The following is a 14543-nucleotide window of genomic DNA, read 5'->3' as shown; positions in this document are numbered from 1 at the left end:
CTTATAGGTTCAGCACGGCTACGCTCACAAGCACCACGGCCGAAAGAGACTTGGGGGTCATGATTGACCACAAGATGAACATGAGCCACCTATGCAATGTCACAGGCGGTAAAGCAAACAAAACTCTGGCTTGCATTTATAAATGCTTCTCAAGCAAATCTCAGGATGTCATCCTCCCGCTGTACGGGACCTTGGTGAGGCTGCAGCTGGAGTACTGCATCCAATTCTGGGCTCCACAATTTAAAAAAGATGTGGAAAAGCTTGAAAGAGTCCAGAGGAGGGCCATGCACATGATCAGAGGGCAAGAGAACAGGCTTTATGATGAGAGGCTGAGAGCCATGGGACTCTTCAGCCTGAAAAAGTGCAGGCTTGGGGTGATCTGGTGGCTACCTATAAGTACATAAGGGGTGTGCTTCAGGATCTGGGGGAACACCTGTTCACCAGAGCACCCCAAGGGATGACAAGGTCAAATGGTCACAAGCTGCTCCAAGATCATTTTAGGCTAGACATAAGGAAAAACTTCTTTACTGTCCGAGCCCCCAAGGCCTGGAATAGACTCCCCTCAGAGGTGGTGCAAGCACCTACTCTGGACTCTTTTAAGAAATATTTGGATGCCTATTTTGCTGGGATCCTTTGACCCTAGCTGACTTCCTGCCCCTTAGGCAGGGGGCTGGACTCAATGATCTTCCAAGGTCCCTTCCAGCCCTAATGTCTATGAAATCTATATATTAGCATTGTTTCATTGAAATCATGGAAGAATGTGGATTTGTAGTTACTTTTTGATACCAAAATTTGAGGATTTTTTTAAACCAGAAAAAAAACAGTATCCCTGATGATCATACTCTGACTCTGTATCTTTGATTGTGGTCCATTTATTATTTTGATATCATTTTCCATGAGCCAATGAACTAGGAATAATGGGAACTAGTAGTGGTATACTAAAACCTGTACTTCACTAGAAAGTCTTTGAACTCCTTCCCACTAAACTGTGGCCCATTGTCTGATATTGTATTATAATGTCAGTTAGACCAGCGTTTCTCAGCCCATGGGCTGCAACGCAAAAGGGGATCGCAAGAATATATGAAAGGATCTCGAACATACTTTAAAAATGGATCATATTTTAAAAATGGATCATATTTTTCATATGTTAACACTGTGCATACTAATACACAGGGATCCGGGTTTTCCATTTGGCATGGAAAAAATGCAGGTTTTCTCCTTTAAAGAAGAAGACCTGGGAAACCACGAGTTTCCCCTTGCAGGCTGGCAGATTTCCAGCCTGCAAAGGGCTGCTTGGGGCTGGAGGCAGCAGGAGGAGGGCAGTTAGGCAGGCGGCTCCACATGCAAGTGCACATGTACACATACACATGGCAGTCAGGCAGCAAGGACAGCAGCTGACACAGCTCCCCACAGGTAAGTCTATGCAGAGGGTGGGGAGGGCATATACAGCATATCAGGGGGCGGGGGAGCACAGGTGATGTATTGAGGGGGCATAGGGTACACATGCCCCCTCAGATTTGTGCACCCAGAAGAGGCACATGGCTGCAACCAGACTGGGCCAGCATGGGCAGGAGCTGCCTCCACAGTCCAGGGTGCAGGACCCAGTGCAGGAGGGTGGAACGGGGTGGCAAGACTCATTGCTGCTTCCTCCAGTCAGGCCCCCGTGCCAGCTGTGTCACCAGCAGTACAAGGAGTAACACACAGGGGTGGCTGTGCTGTCCTCACCTTCTCCAACCACCAGACACTCACTTGCTGGGCCGTGGCTCTATCCCAGACATCATGGCCCAGCCACTGCCGCCACTCCCCTCAGGCTGCAGCTCTACACTGGAGGGGAAGTGGTGTAGCAGGCAGCATGGGTGTCCTGAGGACAGTGGTGGCAGCGACTGGGCCATGGCAGCAGAGTAGAGCCAAAGCCAGCGTGCAAGTGGCTAGCGGTGGGAGGAGGTGAGAGCAGCATGCCCTCCCCCTGTCCATTACTCTTCACCAGGTATCCTGGTTTTCTCTGATTTAAAAAAATCCCCAATTTTTGGATTTAAAAAAGTAACTCAAAATCCACATTTTTCCATGATTAAAATGAAACAGCACTAATACATAGATATCTATATAGCAGTGTTTCGTTTTGATCACAGAAAAATGTGGATTTTGGGTTACTTTTTTTAACCAGAAAATTAGGGAATTTTTTTTTAGCAGAGAAAACCAGGATCCCTTCTCCTCACACTGCTGGTGGCATGGCTGGCATAGGGATCCCAGCAGCAGCAGCGAGTCTTACCACCCCACTCCACCCTCCTGTGCTGCATCCTGCCCACTGGGCTGTGGAGGCAGCTCCTACCAGTACTGATCTGGCCAGGCTGCAGCCCATTCCCACTGTGGGCACACAAAGCTGGGGGACCCTGTGATCCCCCATGCCCCACACACACTCGCCCTGCCCCACACACCCATTTACTGCCCTACACACTCAGGGGCTGGGACCCTGGGGCAGGGGGCAGTGAGTTGGGAGTCAGGGGCACAAGTAGGGCTGGAAGGTATGGGGCTGTGAGTTGGGAGCGAGGGGCACAAGCAGAGGCAGGGGACTTTTTTACTTAAACTATTTTCTGGGTCGGGACTGGCCATCAATGTTTACAAATGAGTCCTGGTACAAAAAAGCTGAGAACCTCTGAGCTAGAACACATCTAGCAGAAACAGATTTGGCACACACCAATCACTTATAAAGCAGCAATGTCTTCTGCTAAGGCTCTCTAATAAAGCCCACTGAAAGAGGCTTGGGGCAGTGAGCAAGGAAACTTGTCTCCTGTTGTTTGACCCCTCTTGCCTGCTCTTTATAAATAAACCAGTTTGCATCAAAGATACATGACTCCATCATCAATTAAATCTAGTACCTCCGGATGCCTGTACATGAGCTGAGAGGCTGCTCCAATGCATTATAATTACAATGTGTTGGAGCAGGCGCAGACTCAATTAATCAAGTCTGCTGGAGCGTGGTAATTACCACTCTCCAGCCAGCTTCTGCAGCTTGTGTATTAGTGTGTGCATACTTCAAAATGGCGGTGGGGGCACTTTAACTAAAGCTCATTCAACAAGCTTTAGATAAAGTTCCCCCACCACCATTTTGAAGCTCAGGGATGCTGATACACAAGATGCTCCAGGCCACTCTAATTAAAGCATCTCCCCCCACCACCACCATTCCCAGAGCACATGTAATAACACCCTTCATTGTGAGGTACTAGGAACATACACATTAGCCTGCCTTAATGTGCATTAACTGAAATACACAATTTTTAAGTGAAGCTTAATGCACATTAGCCTATGTTAATAAACATTAACTAAATAGCACGTTTTAGTGACACTTTAATGTGCACTAAAATAGACTAATGTATATTAAAGAGCACCTATAGGTGCACTCAAGAGGTAACAAATAATAGTCCTTATATTTTAGTTGCCGAGACTCAGCAGATATAGTTGTCTAAATCTACTGCTCTTAGCAGGAGAATCAGATGAGCCAACTGGAACCATTTGTTGTGCTGTGCAGAGGCTCAGGTTACACAGCATGAACCACTTCAAACTCTGAATGACACAAGCCGTGGTCAGATTTCTTGGCTCTGAGGCTTCAGTTCTGAGGTCAGTTCCTCAAACTTATTTAGGTCCCTAGAAGCAAGTTAACAGGGAGCAGGGACTTACCACAGAAGAGGTGATGTGTGGGTAGTGTATGAATTCCCCAAACACTCCTATGGTGAGTGAATGTTAACACCAGGGCAATGATGCCTAAATGAAATAAAGCTAAATGAAGTAGACTTAAACTGCATGAAAACTGCATGACTTAGCTTTCACTGAATGTATCTACTAGAGATGCTTTCTGCAGTCCCTTAATTAGCTCCTCAGTAAATTGTCACTGGTCTACATGTGTGGAGCTATTAAGCTGGAGTAAACTAATTAATTCCATCATAGGTTAGTATTGCCAGATACAAGTACTATCCTATGATGGAGTTATTTACTCTGCCGCAATGCACATAGTTGCTAATGGGGCTGGCTTGGGCACTAGGGTGTTCAGTGTGGGGGCTGCCTGCCACCTAGCCCTGCATTGAAGCACTCTTGTGCCCCAGCCAGCCCCTCCACAGAAGGTTGAGCCAGGTAGAAGCAGCCCAGGCTGGCAGGCTGACCCCTGGGGCTCCCTGCCAGTCAGGGCTGCACTGCCCTGGCTCAATGTACTATGGTCCTTGATGCACATGAAAATGCTGCACCTGGGAGCAATAAACTCCTGTATGAACTGCACTGGTATTTATTGCATCATGCTAATTTCACATGTAGATGCTCCCACTTACTGCAACATGATCCAGGCAGACCCCTGCTCTCTGTTAATTACTTTTATTAGATCATTTGTTCTACCCCTAAGGCCTGCTTAGGGATCTAATTCCCACTGCAATCAATTTGAGTGAAGAACCTAAAATCTTTTTAAGGATTTGGGTCCAAGTCATTTCTGAACCATGTACAGCACCAACCATGAAAGGAAGTGAGAGAATATCCTGAGTGGAAGAATGGAGCAAATAAAATCCCCTCAATGTTGAAGCTCTCTGGATTGGCAGGGTGAAGGTATAGCAAAACCCCCAGTTTTTCTTTTTCAAAACCCCCTGTTTTTCTTTTTTTTTTCTTTTTAAAATGCATTCCCTCCCCCCACCCTTCCCCAACCATTTCTGGCTCTCTCTCTGCCCTCTCTATCCCTTATAAGTGATTTCAAGTAGTACTAGGTGAGCTAAGTTCTTGTATACTATTATTGTAATAAGCCCCTTTTTTATATATTATAAATAGTGTTCTATTATGTTTGTATTGATTTTCACTGTTTTATATTGTATTATATTGTATTCCTATCATTTGTGCATTCATTTTTATTGTTTCATATTAATCTTGTATGGTTTAGGCCTGTGTCTGTAAAGTGATGTCAAGTATCCATTCCCATCTTGCTCCCATCCCCTGTTGTGCAAGTATGTTGCAATTCTGTAACCTCTCCCATGTAAATTAGTTTTCCTTGAATGTCTGAAACAAAAGAGTAAATGAATGAGTGAAACACCATGCTAGCAGGACCCCCTACTAAATCACCCCACCATCAAAACCAATACCTGGACCAATGACCCGGCCATTGGAACCACCCTCAGCATTCAAGAAACAAAAGATGAGGCAACCTACCATTGTGCCAAACTGCACATGCTGAGTATGAACATCTGGAGCCCTCTGGAACAGGACTGACATTGCCTGGACAGGCCCTCCCCATAGGAAATCTGAGTTAGTCTGCCCCATAAAAATGGATAGTGAAGACTGACTCCTTGGGATGTCATCTTCACCTGGACCAGACCTACTCCACGTCACACTGCCTATCAACCCAGAGGCCCTGCCAGTGCCCCCTCTGGACAATACTTGCTGGAGAAAGACCCCAACTGGCCATCGAGGACCCCCTTCCCACCTGGATAGGTAGCTATCACCCCCATCCTCTCTTCAACCAAGGACTTGGACTCTGTTTCTCTTCCCTACGTGGACTCCAACCCTTCCACTGAGTCTCTTTCTCTTGCTACCAACCACTGTGTGAGTGTGTGCGGGAGTACTTGTGTGAATGCGTGGGAACCAAGCTGTACAGTACAGTGTTCATTTAACAAAACTGTTATTTGGAACCCTGAGTTGGGTTTTGCTTTACTATGGTTCGGCCCTGCTCCAATCTCTGCTCCTCGCCCCTCTAACTTCTGTCTCATTTGTCCCTCTCCTGCTTCTGGCTCACTGCCACCTCCAATACCTGTCCCATGCTCCTGTGGCTCCAGCTGTCCTGAGCTTCTCTCTGCCTGCAAACCCCTGTTTCTTTGCTATTGCCCCATTTCCACCGCCTTTTCCCCTGATCTCTGCCACTGCTATTGACCCATCCCCACTGCCTTTTCTCCTTATCTTTGCCACTGTTATTGACTTGTCCCCACTGCCTTTTCTCCTGATCTCTCCTACTGCTATTGCTTTATCCCCGCTGCCTTTTCCCCTGATCTCTGCCACTTGCTCTTTAGTTACCATGCACCCCAAGCATAGGTACCACAGGCACCAACACACACACACTGTCACCTGAGTCAGTGTTTAACCTATGTGTATATGTGTATGTATGTATGTATTGTATATGCTTTCATGTCATTATCATTAGAGTGTGTATGTGCTTGAATTGATGATAGGTATGCATGTGCCTAGGCGGGTAATCTTGGATGTGTATGTGCCTGAGTTGGTAGTGTGTGTGTATACACCTAATTGATTTGTGTGGTTGTATACATGCAATTGTACACCATGCCCTCCTGTCTAACAGCGCAATATTGAGATCCTGAGTTTTGGCCTGACCCCACAGGGCAACATAGGTGTGTATCTACCAGACAAGTACACCTAGCAGATCAAGCATCATCATAGACTAAGGCCCGGGGGTAGCTAATGTGTGGATTCTAAATGACCTTGGATGAGAGGAGAGAGAGGCACATACAGTGCCGTGTAGAAATACATGAGCTAGCCCTGAATGACCTATCTGGGACACCAGAAGCAGCATAGCCATGTTACAGAAAAGTTCTGTACAGACTAGTTTTCCCTTCAGAGCAGTGCTGAGAAATACCCTAAATGATTTCAGCACCATAAGGTAACCCCTAGCTTGAGAATCACTGACTTAGTAGAGTAACTAAGAGGGAGTAACTGGAGCATCAGACCCATGTGCTGACTTGGGTGGGGAGAATGCCAAACTAGTAGCCAGTGCCTGCAGCCCTCTGCGCTGCCACCACCCAGGGCACAGAACTGTTCAGTTATGCTCCTGTACTGCCTTATGGCCTGTTTTCTGCCCCCTCTTGGAATAACAGTGCAGTTATGGTCCTGAGCAGTTTCAAAAACTACTACAGCCCCAGGAACACATACAGGCTCTAAAGAAATGAAGAGAGTGGCAGATCTGCAATAAGGATCAGTTCAGCGTGGTGGATTAGAAGCCTCTCTCTTTACAGATTTTGCCACTCCCTGTGATATAAGGACTTCTTTGTTTTGCTTTGGCCTCCCAGAATAGGCTGAGCTTTTCCTGAATAGAGGAGTTAATACCCATAGGTTCTTGCAGGCTCTGGTTACTTTGTGCTCACACTTGGATTTCTGGATGTTTTTGTGCCTCTCAATGTCTTTATGCATTTATAAACTAGACAAACAAGTGACAGATTAATGTTGTTCAACCTTTCCTACAATGCTATGTATATGTAAAATTACCAAGAACTAAACACTACTCTTCTTTGAGAGCCAAAGTCCAAAGTCCAGAAAATCAAGGAAAGACTCCCACAAACTTTGTGTACTTTGGGTAGAGCCCAAAATACTAGTCAGAACTCCTCATAAAAAGCTTGTTAGTACAGAAAAACAGATGAAAAAATGACATCAGAAGAAAAGCCTGCACCGACTGGTAAAAATTTCACTGTCATTACCTTTCATGAAGGTCTTTTCATCAAAAAAAGTGGATGAGAGCTGCACCCACATGCCAGCTTTTCTTTCTTGCAGTACAGTTGATCCTCCCAGTGAGAAATGCAGGGCCTTTAAATAACTGCATATGGACAAAACTAAAGAATTTTTTTTACACAAATAGCACTTAGAGAAGATTAAAATACTTTTTCCTCCCCACCCCACCCCCAAGTTTATATGTACTGTTTTTATGGTACATTAGACTATAACTACCATACATGGCATATTAAAATATACATACAAGCTAGCATGGTTTTTCTCTTACTATGAACTACTGTTGTGTTTGAGAAAACTTTCCCTTAGGTCTGTCTTTTCTCCTAATGACAACTCTCCAGTTTCACTGAATCTTTTAGTACTCATATCCTCTAGGAATGGCAAATTTCAGTAAGTCTGAACAGGAAATTCTAAGCTGGGCATGTGGCCAAGAAGTACCACAAATTTGCAAAATGTTAACTCTTACACCAACCACTGAATAACACGATGAGTTTCAGAGAAGGAAATAAATTGCCTATTAGTCAATTAGCCAGCTGATCACCCTACTAAATTCACCCTCTTCATTCTATTGAAATGACTAAGAGACTGAGATGATTCAAATCAGGTTTATTAGCATAGCGGTAATATTTCAGCACTGTAATGGAACACAAAGAAGTAAGTGAAATACAAAGCACACATTTCTTATCTAGCTTCCTCCTTTGCCCTCTTCCTGAGGTCCATGAGCACAGTGGTGTGAAATCCAAATTCTGTTCCCAAAATGAGTGTTTGAGGATTTAACTTTTCCTGTCCAGGCAAAAAGCTAAAAATTCAAAAGGCCCCTGCGTACTGGGAACCTCGAAAAACGTGTCCAACCAGTCCTAGCCTGAGGAATGTATCAGTTTAACAAGATTTTGAAAAAGATTTAGGACAAGATCTGAAAAAGAGCTTAAGTGCCTCAAGTGTAACTGAAAAGAATTTATGCATCTCAGTCCAAGACAGAGATCCAAACAGATACCTGAAATATGATAGCTCCATTAGCAGATCTAGGACTTTGAAAAGGGCAGGATTTTGAAAAGGGAAGTGTACATGCTCTGGTGCATCATCACATATAACACAGTACATATTTTTCAACAATTGAAAGGAAATTCGAAGATTTATGCTGGGGCATAGGGCTACATTATTCAGTTAAGATCAAACAAAAACAAATATAGCTGTATTGGAATATGCATTACTTTGCTCATATATAAAAAAAACACAGCAAACTAGGCGAACATACTCAAAAGATATTGTTTCATTAGTCCTGGAGTCTTTAGAATTAAATGTACATTTTTTTTCAGATTCATAAGACAAAATCTAGCCTTCTCAACAATCTTGACAGTGCATCCAATGGTTCTTCACTGAAAGTTATTTCCATACCTGAGTTCATGTTCATCTGAGCTAATGCTGCTACATCTGAGTAAATGCTTTTAGAGTTAAAACAGTCTGCAGGGCTGAAGCAAGAGCAGCAACAAGAGCTAAAGAAAGCAGAATTGCAGAAGAAAGGCTAGCTTGATTAGTGGAACATCAAGACTATTAAAAAGGAGCGATGGTCATTAACACCTGTGGAAGAGGTGTTTAGAAATAAGAGTTTAAAAAGAATCAGGTAGATTATAATGGGCCATGAAGTCAATTGATTCCCCTACTGCTGCCTGAATAGAAGTGTTCCTGCCACTGCCGTGCAGTCGGTTTTAAACTTTGAGTGGACCATAAATCAAAGGGGGAGGGGGTACAACTGCATCACTGCACCTTCCCCCTCCTCCCCCCTCAAGATCTGCCCCTGGATAGCTCCCAAGTTTTCACTAATAATGCCACTATTGTGAGAGTCCAGACTGCCACTCTCTTAGGAGAGCCAAGCATCTTGGTGCCTCTCTCACCCAATTCCATTTAGGATTCACACATTAGATGGCACCATGTCTAAGTCTGCTAAGGGGCTCAGTCTCCAGGTGCACCAAGACTGGCCCAACCATACACCAACAGCATTGAGTTCAACACCTCCGGCCACTACATTCAAAAACATGGCTGGAGAAGGCAATAACCTTTCGCATAATAGCAAGAGTGAAATGCTATATGGAAAACATCGTTCACTGAGATACTTTTTGATGATTTGGCTACCAATCCATTTAGCCAGTTTTTGGTTCAATTACAATTATTAAATAAAGATCAGGGTGCAAGTATGTTGCAATTCTGTAACCTCTCCCATGTAAATTAGTTTTCCTTGAATGTCTGAAACAAAAGAGTAAATGAATGAGTGAAACACCATGCTAGCAGGACCCCCTACTAAATCACCCCACCATCAAAACCAATACCTGGACCAATGACCCGGCCATTGGAACCACCCTCAGCATTCAAGAAACAAAAGATGAGGCAACCTACCATTGTGCCAAACTGCACATGCTGAGTATGAACATCTGGAGCCCTCTGGAACAGGACTGACATTGCCTGGACAGGCCCTCCCCATAGGAAATCTGAGTTAGTCTGCCCCATAAAAATGGATAGTGAAGACTGACTCCTTGGGATGTCATCTTCACCTGGACCAGACCTACTCCACGTCACACTGCCTATCAACCCAGAGGCCCTGCCAGTGCCCCCTCTGGACAATACTTGCTGGAGAAAGACCCCAACTGGCCATCGAGGACCCCCTTCCCACCTGGATAGGTAGCTATCACCCCCATCCTCTCTTCAACCAAGGACTTGGACTCTGTTTCTCTTCCCTACGTGGACTCCAACCCTTCCACTGAGTCTCTTTCTCTTGCTACCAACCACTGTGTGAGTGTGTGCGGGAGTACTTGTGTGAATGCGTGGGAACCAAGCTGTACAGTACAGTGTTCATTTAACAAAACTGTTATTTGGAACCCTGAGTTGGGTTTTGCTTTACTATGGTTCGGCCCTGCTCCAATCTCTGCTCCTCGCCCCTCTAACTTCTGTCTCATTTGTCCCTCTCCTGCTTCTGGCTCACTGCCACCTCCAATACCTGTCCCATGCTCCTGTGGCTCCAGCTGTCCTGAGCTTCTCTCTGCCTGCAAACCCCTGTTTCTTTGCTATTGCCCCATTTCCACCGCCTTTTCCCCTGATCTCTGCCACTGCTATTGACCCATCCCCACTGCCTTTTCTCCTTATCTTTGCCACTGTTATTGACTTGTCCCCACTGCCTTTTCTCCTGATCTCTCCTACTGCTATTGCTTTATCCCCGCTGCCTTTTCCCCTGATCTCTGCCACTTGCTCTTTAGTTACCATGCACCCCAAGCATAGGTACCACAGGCACCAACACACACACACTGTCACCTGAGTCAGTGTTTAACCTATGTGTATATGTGTATGTATGTATGTATTGTATATGCTTTCATGTCATTATCATTAGAGTGTGTATGTGCTTGAATTGATGATAGGTATGCATGTGCCTAGGCGGGTAATCTTGGATGTGTATGTGCCTGAGTTGGTAGTGTGTGTGTATACACCTAATTGATTTGTGTGGTTGTATACATGCAATTGTACACCATGCCCTCCTGTCTAACAGCGCAATATTGAGATCCTGAGTTTTGGCCTGACCCCACAGGGCAACATAGGTGTGTATCTACCAGACAAGTACACCTAGCAGATCAAGCATCATCATAGACTAAGGCCCGGGGGTAGCTAATGTGTGGATTCTAAATGACCTTGGATGAGAGGAGAGAGAGGCACATACAGTGCCGTGTAGAAATACATGAGCTAGCCCTGAATGACCTATCTGGGACACCAGAAGCAGCATAGCCATGTTACAGAAAAGTTCTGTACAGACTAGTTTTCCCTTCAGAGCAGTGCTGAGAAATACCCTAAATGATTTCAGCACCATAAGGTAACCCCTAGCTTGAGAATCACTGACTTAGTAGAGTAACTAAGAGGGAGTAACTGGAGCATCAGACCCATGTGCTGACTTGGGTGGGGAGAATGCCAAACTAGTAGCCAGTGCCTGCAGCCCTCTGCGCTGCCACCACCCAGGGCACAGAACTGTTCAGTTATGCTCCTGTACTGCCTTATGGCCTGTTTTCTGCCCCCTCTTGGAATAACAGTGCAGTTATGGTCCTGAGCAGTTTCAAAAACTACTACAGCCCCAGGAACACATACAGGCTCTAAAGAAATGAAGAGAGTGGCAGATCTGCAATAAGGATCAGTTCAGCGTGGTGGATTAGAAGCCTCTCTCTTTACAGATTTTGCCACTCCCTGTGATATAAGGACTTCTTTGTTTTGCTTTGGCCTCCCAGAATAGGCTGAGCTTTTCCTGAATAGAGGAGTTAATACCCATAGGTTCTTGCAGGCTCTGGTTACTTTGTGCTCACACTTGGATTTCTGGATGTTTTTGTGCCTCTCAATGTCTTTATGCATTTATAAACTAGACAAACAAGTGACAGATTAATGTTGTTCAACCTTTCCTACAATGCTATGTATATGTAAAATTACCAAGAACTAAACACTACTCTTCTTTGAGAGCCAAAGTCCAAAGTCCAGAAAATCAAGGAAAGACTCCCACAAACTTTGTGTACTTTGGGTAGAGCCCAAAATACTAGTCAGAACTCCTCATAAAAAGCTTGTTAGTACAGAAAAACAGATGAAAAAATGACATCAGAAGAAAAGCCTGCACCGACTGGTAAAAATTTCACTGTCATTACCTTTCATGAAGGTCTTTTCATCAAAAAAAGTGGATGAGAGCTGCACCCACATGCCAGCTTTTCTTTCTTGCAGTACAGTTGATCCTCCCAGTGAGAAATGCAGGGCCTTTAAATAACTGCATATGGACAAAACTAAAGAATTTTTTTTACACAAATAGCACTTAGAGAAGATTAAAATACTTTTTCCTCCCCACCCCACCCCCAAGTTTATATGTACTGTTTTTATGGTACATTAGACTATAACTACCATACATGGCATATTAAAATATACATACAAGCTAGCATGGTTTTTCTCTTACTATGAACTACTGTTGTGTTTGAGAAAACTTTCCCTTAGGTCTGTCTTTTCTCCTAATGACAACTCTCCAGTTTCACTGAATCTTTTAGTACTCATATCCTCTAGGAATGGCAAATTTCAGTAAGTCTGAACAGGAAATTCTAAGCTGGGCATGTGGCCAAGAAGTACCACAAATTTGCAAAATGTTAACTCTTACACCAACCACTGAATAACACGATGAGTTTCAGAGAAGGAAATAAATTGCCTATTAGTCAATTAGCCAGCTGATCACCCTACTAAATTCACCCTCTTCATTCTATTGAAATGACTAAGAGACTGAGATGATTCAAATCAGGTTTATTAGCATAGCGGTAATATTTCAGCACTGTAATGGAACACAAAGAAGTAAGTGAAATACAAAGCACACATTTCTTATCTAGCTTCCTCCTTTGCCCTCTTCCTGAGGTCCATGAGCACAGTGGTGTGAAATCCAAATTCTGTTCCCAAAATGAGTGTTTGAGGATTTAACTTTTCCTGTCCAGGCAAAAAGCTAAAAATTCAAAAGGCCCCTGCGTACTGGGAACCTCGAAAAACGTGTCCAACCAGTCCTAGCCTGAGGAATGTATCAGTTTAACAAGATTTTGAAAAAGATTTAGGACAAGATCTGAAAAAGAGCTTAAGTGCCTCAAGTGTAACTGAAAAGAATTTATGCATCTCAGTCCAAGACAGAGATCCAAACAGATACCTGAAATATGATAGCTCCATTAGCAGATCTAGGACTTTGAAAAGGGCAGGATTTTGAAAAGGGAAGTGTACATGCTCTGGTGCATCATCACATATAACACAGTACATATTTTTCAACAATTGAAAGGAAATTCGAAGATTTATGCTGGGGCATAGGGCTACATTATTCAGTTAAGATCAAACAAAAACAAATATAGCTGTATTGGAATATGCATTACTTTGCTCATATATAAAAAAAACACAGCAAACTAGGCGAACATACTCAAAAGATATTGTTTCATTAGTCCTGGAGTCTTTAGAATTAAATGTACATTTTTTTTCAGATTCATAAGACAAAATCTAGCCTTCTCAACAATCTTGACAGTGCATCCAATGGTTCTTCACTGAAAGTTATTTCCATACCTGAGTTCATGTTCATCTGAGCTAATGCTGCTACATCTGAGTAAATGCTTTTAGAGTTAAAACAGTCTGCAGGGCTGAAGCAAGAGCAGCAACAAGAGCTAAAGAAAGCAGAATTGCAGAAGAAAGGCTAGCTTGATTAGTGGAACATCAAGACTATTAAAAAGGAGCGATGGTCATTAACACCTGTGGAAGAGGTGTTTAGAAATAAGAGTTTAAAAAGAATCAGGTAGATTATAATGGGCCATGAAGTCAATTGATTCCCCTACTGCTGCCTGAATAGAAGTGTTCCTGCCACTGCCGTGCAGTCGGTTTTAAACTTTGAGTGGACCATAAATCAAAGGGGGAGGGGGTACAACTGCATCACTGCACCTTCCCCCTCCTCCCCCCTCAAGATCTGCCCCTGGATAGCTCCCAAGTTTTCACTAATAATGCCACTATTGTGAGAGTCCAGACTGCCACTCTCTTAGGAGAGCCAAGCATCTTGGTGCCTCTCTCACCCAATTCCATTTAGGATTCACACATTAGATGGCACCATGTCTAAGTCTGCTAAGGGGCTCAGTCTCCAGGTGCACCAAGACTGGCCCAACCATACACCAACAGCATTGAGTTCAACATCTACGGCCACTACATTCAAAAACATGGCTGGAGAAGGCAATAACCTTTCGCATAATAGCAAGAGTGAAATGCTATATGGAAAACATCGTTCACTGAGATACTTTTTGATGATTTGGCTACCAATCCATTTAGCCAGTTTTTGGTTCAATTACAATTATTAAATAAAGATCAGGCAAAATAATTCAAGCTGCCTTCCCACCCCAGAGAGCTACAGCTGCTAGGAACAAGAGACATGGGTGTCATCTTCAGGGTAGATGACTACAGGTGCATGTAGAGAACAAGGAAGAAGGAACCTCTCGTGCTGACAGCTCCTGGGCACATCTGAGCTGTCAGGGCTATAAGGGTAAGCAACCAGTTTGGAGCTGAACAGG

This window comes from Alligator sinensis, unplaced genomic scaffold, assembly GCF_000455745.1.
Source record: "Alligator sinensis unplaced genomic scaffold, ASM45574v1 scaffold680_1, whole genome shotgun sequence".
Classification (NCBI taxonomy): domain Eukaryota; kingdom Metazoa; phylum Chordata; order Crocodylia; family Alligatoridae; genus Alligator; species Alligator sinensis.
The sequence above is the reverse complement of the archived record's forward strand: the minus strand, read 5'-3'. Positions refer to the sequence as shown.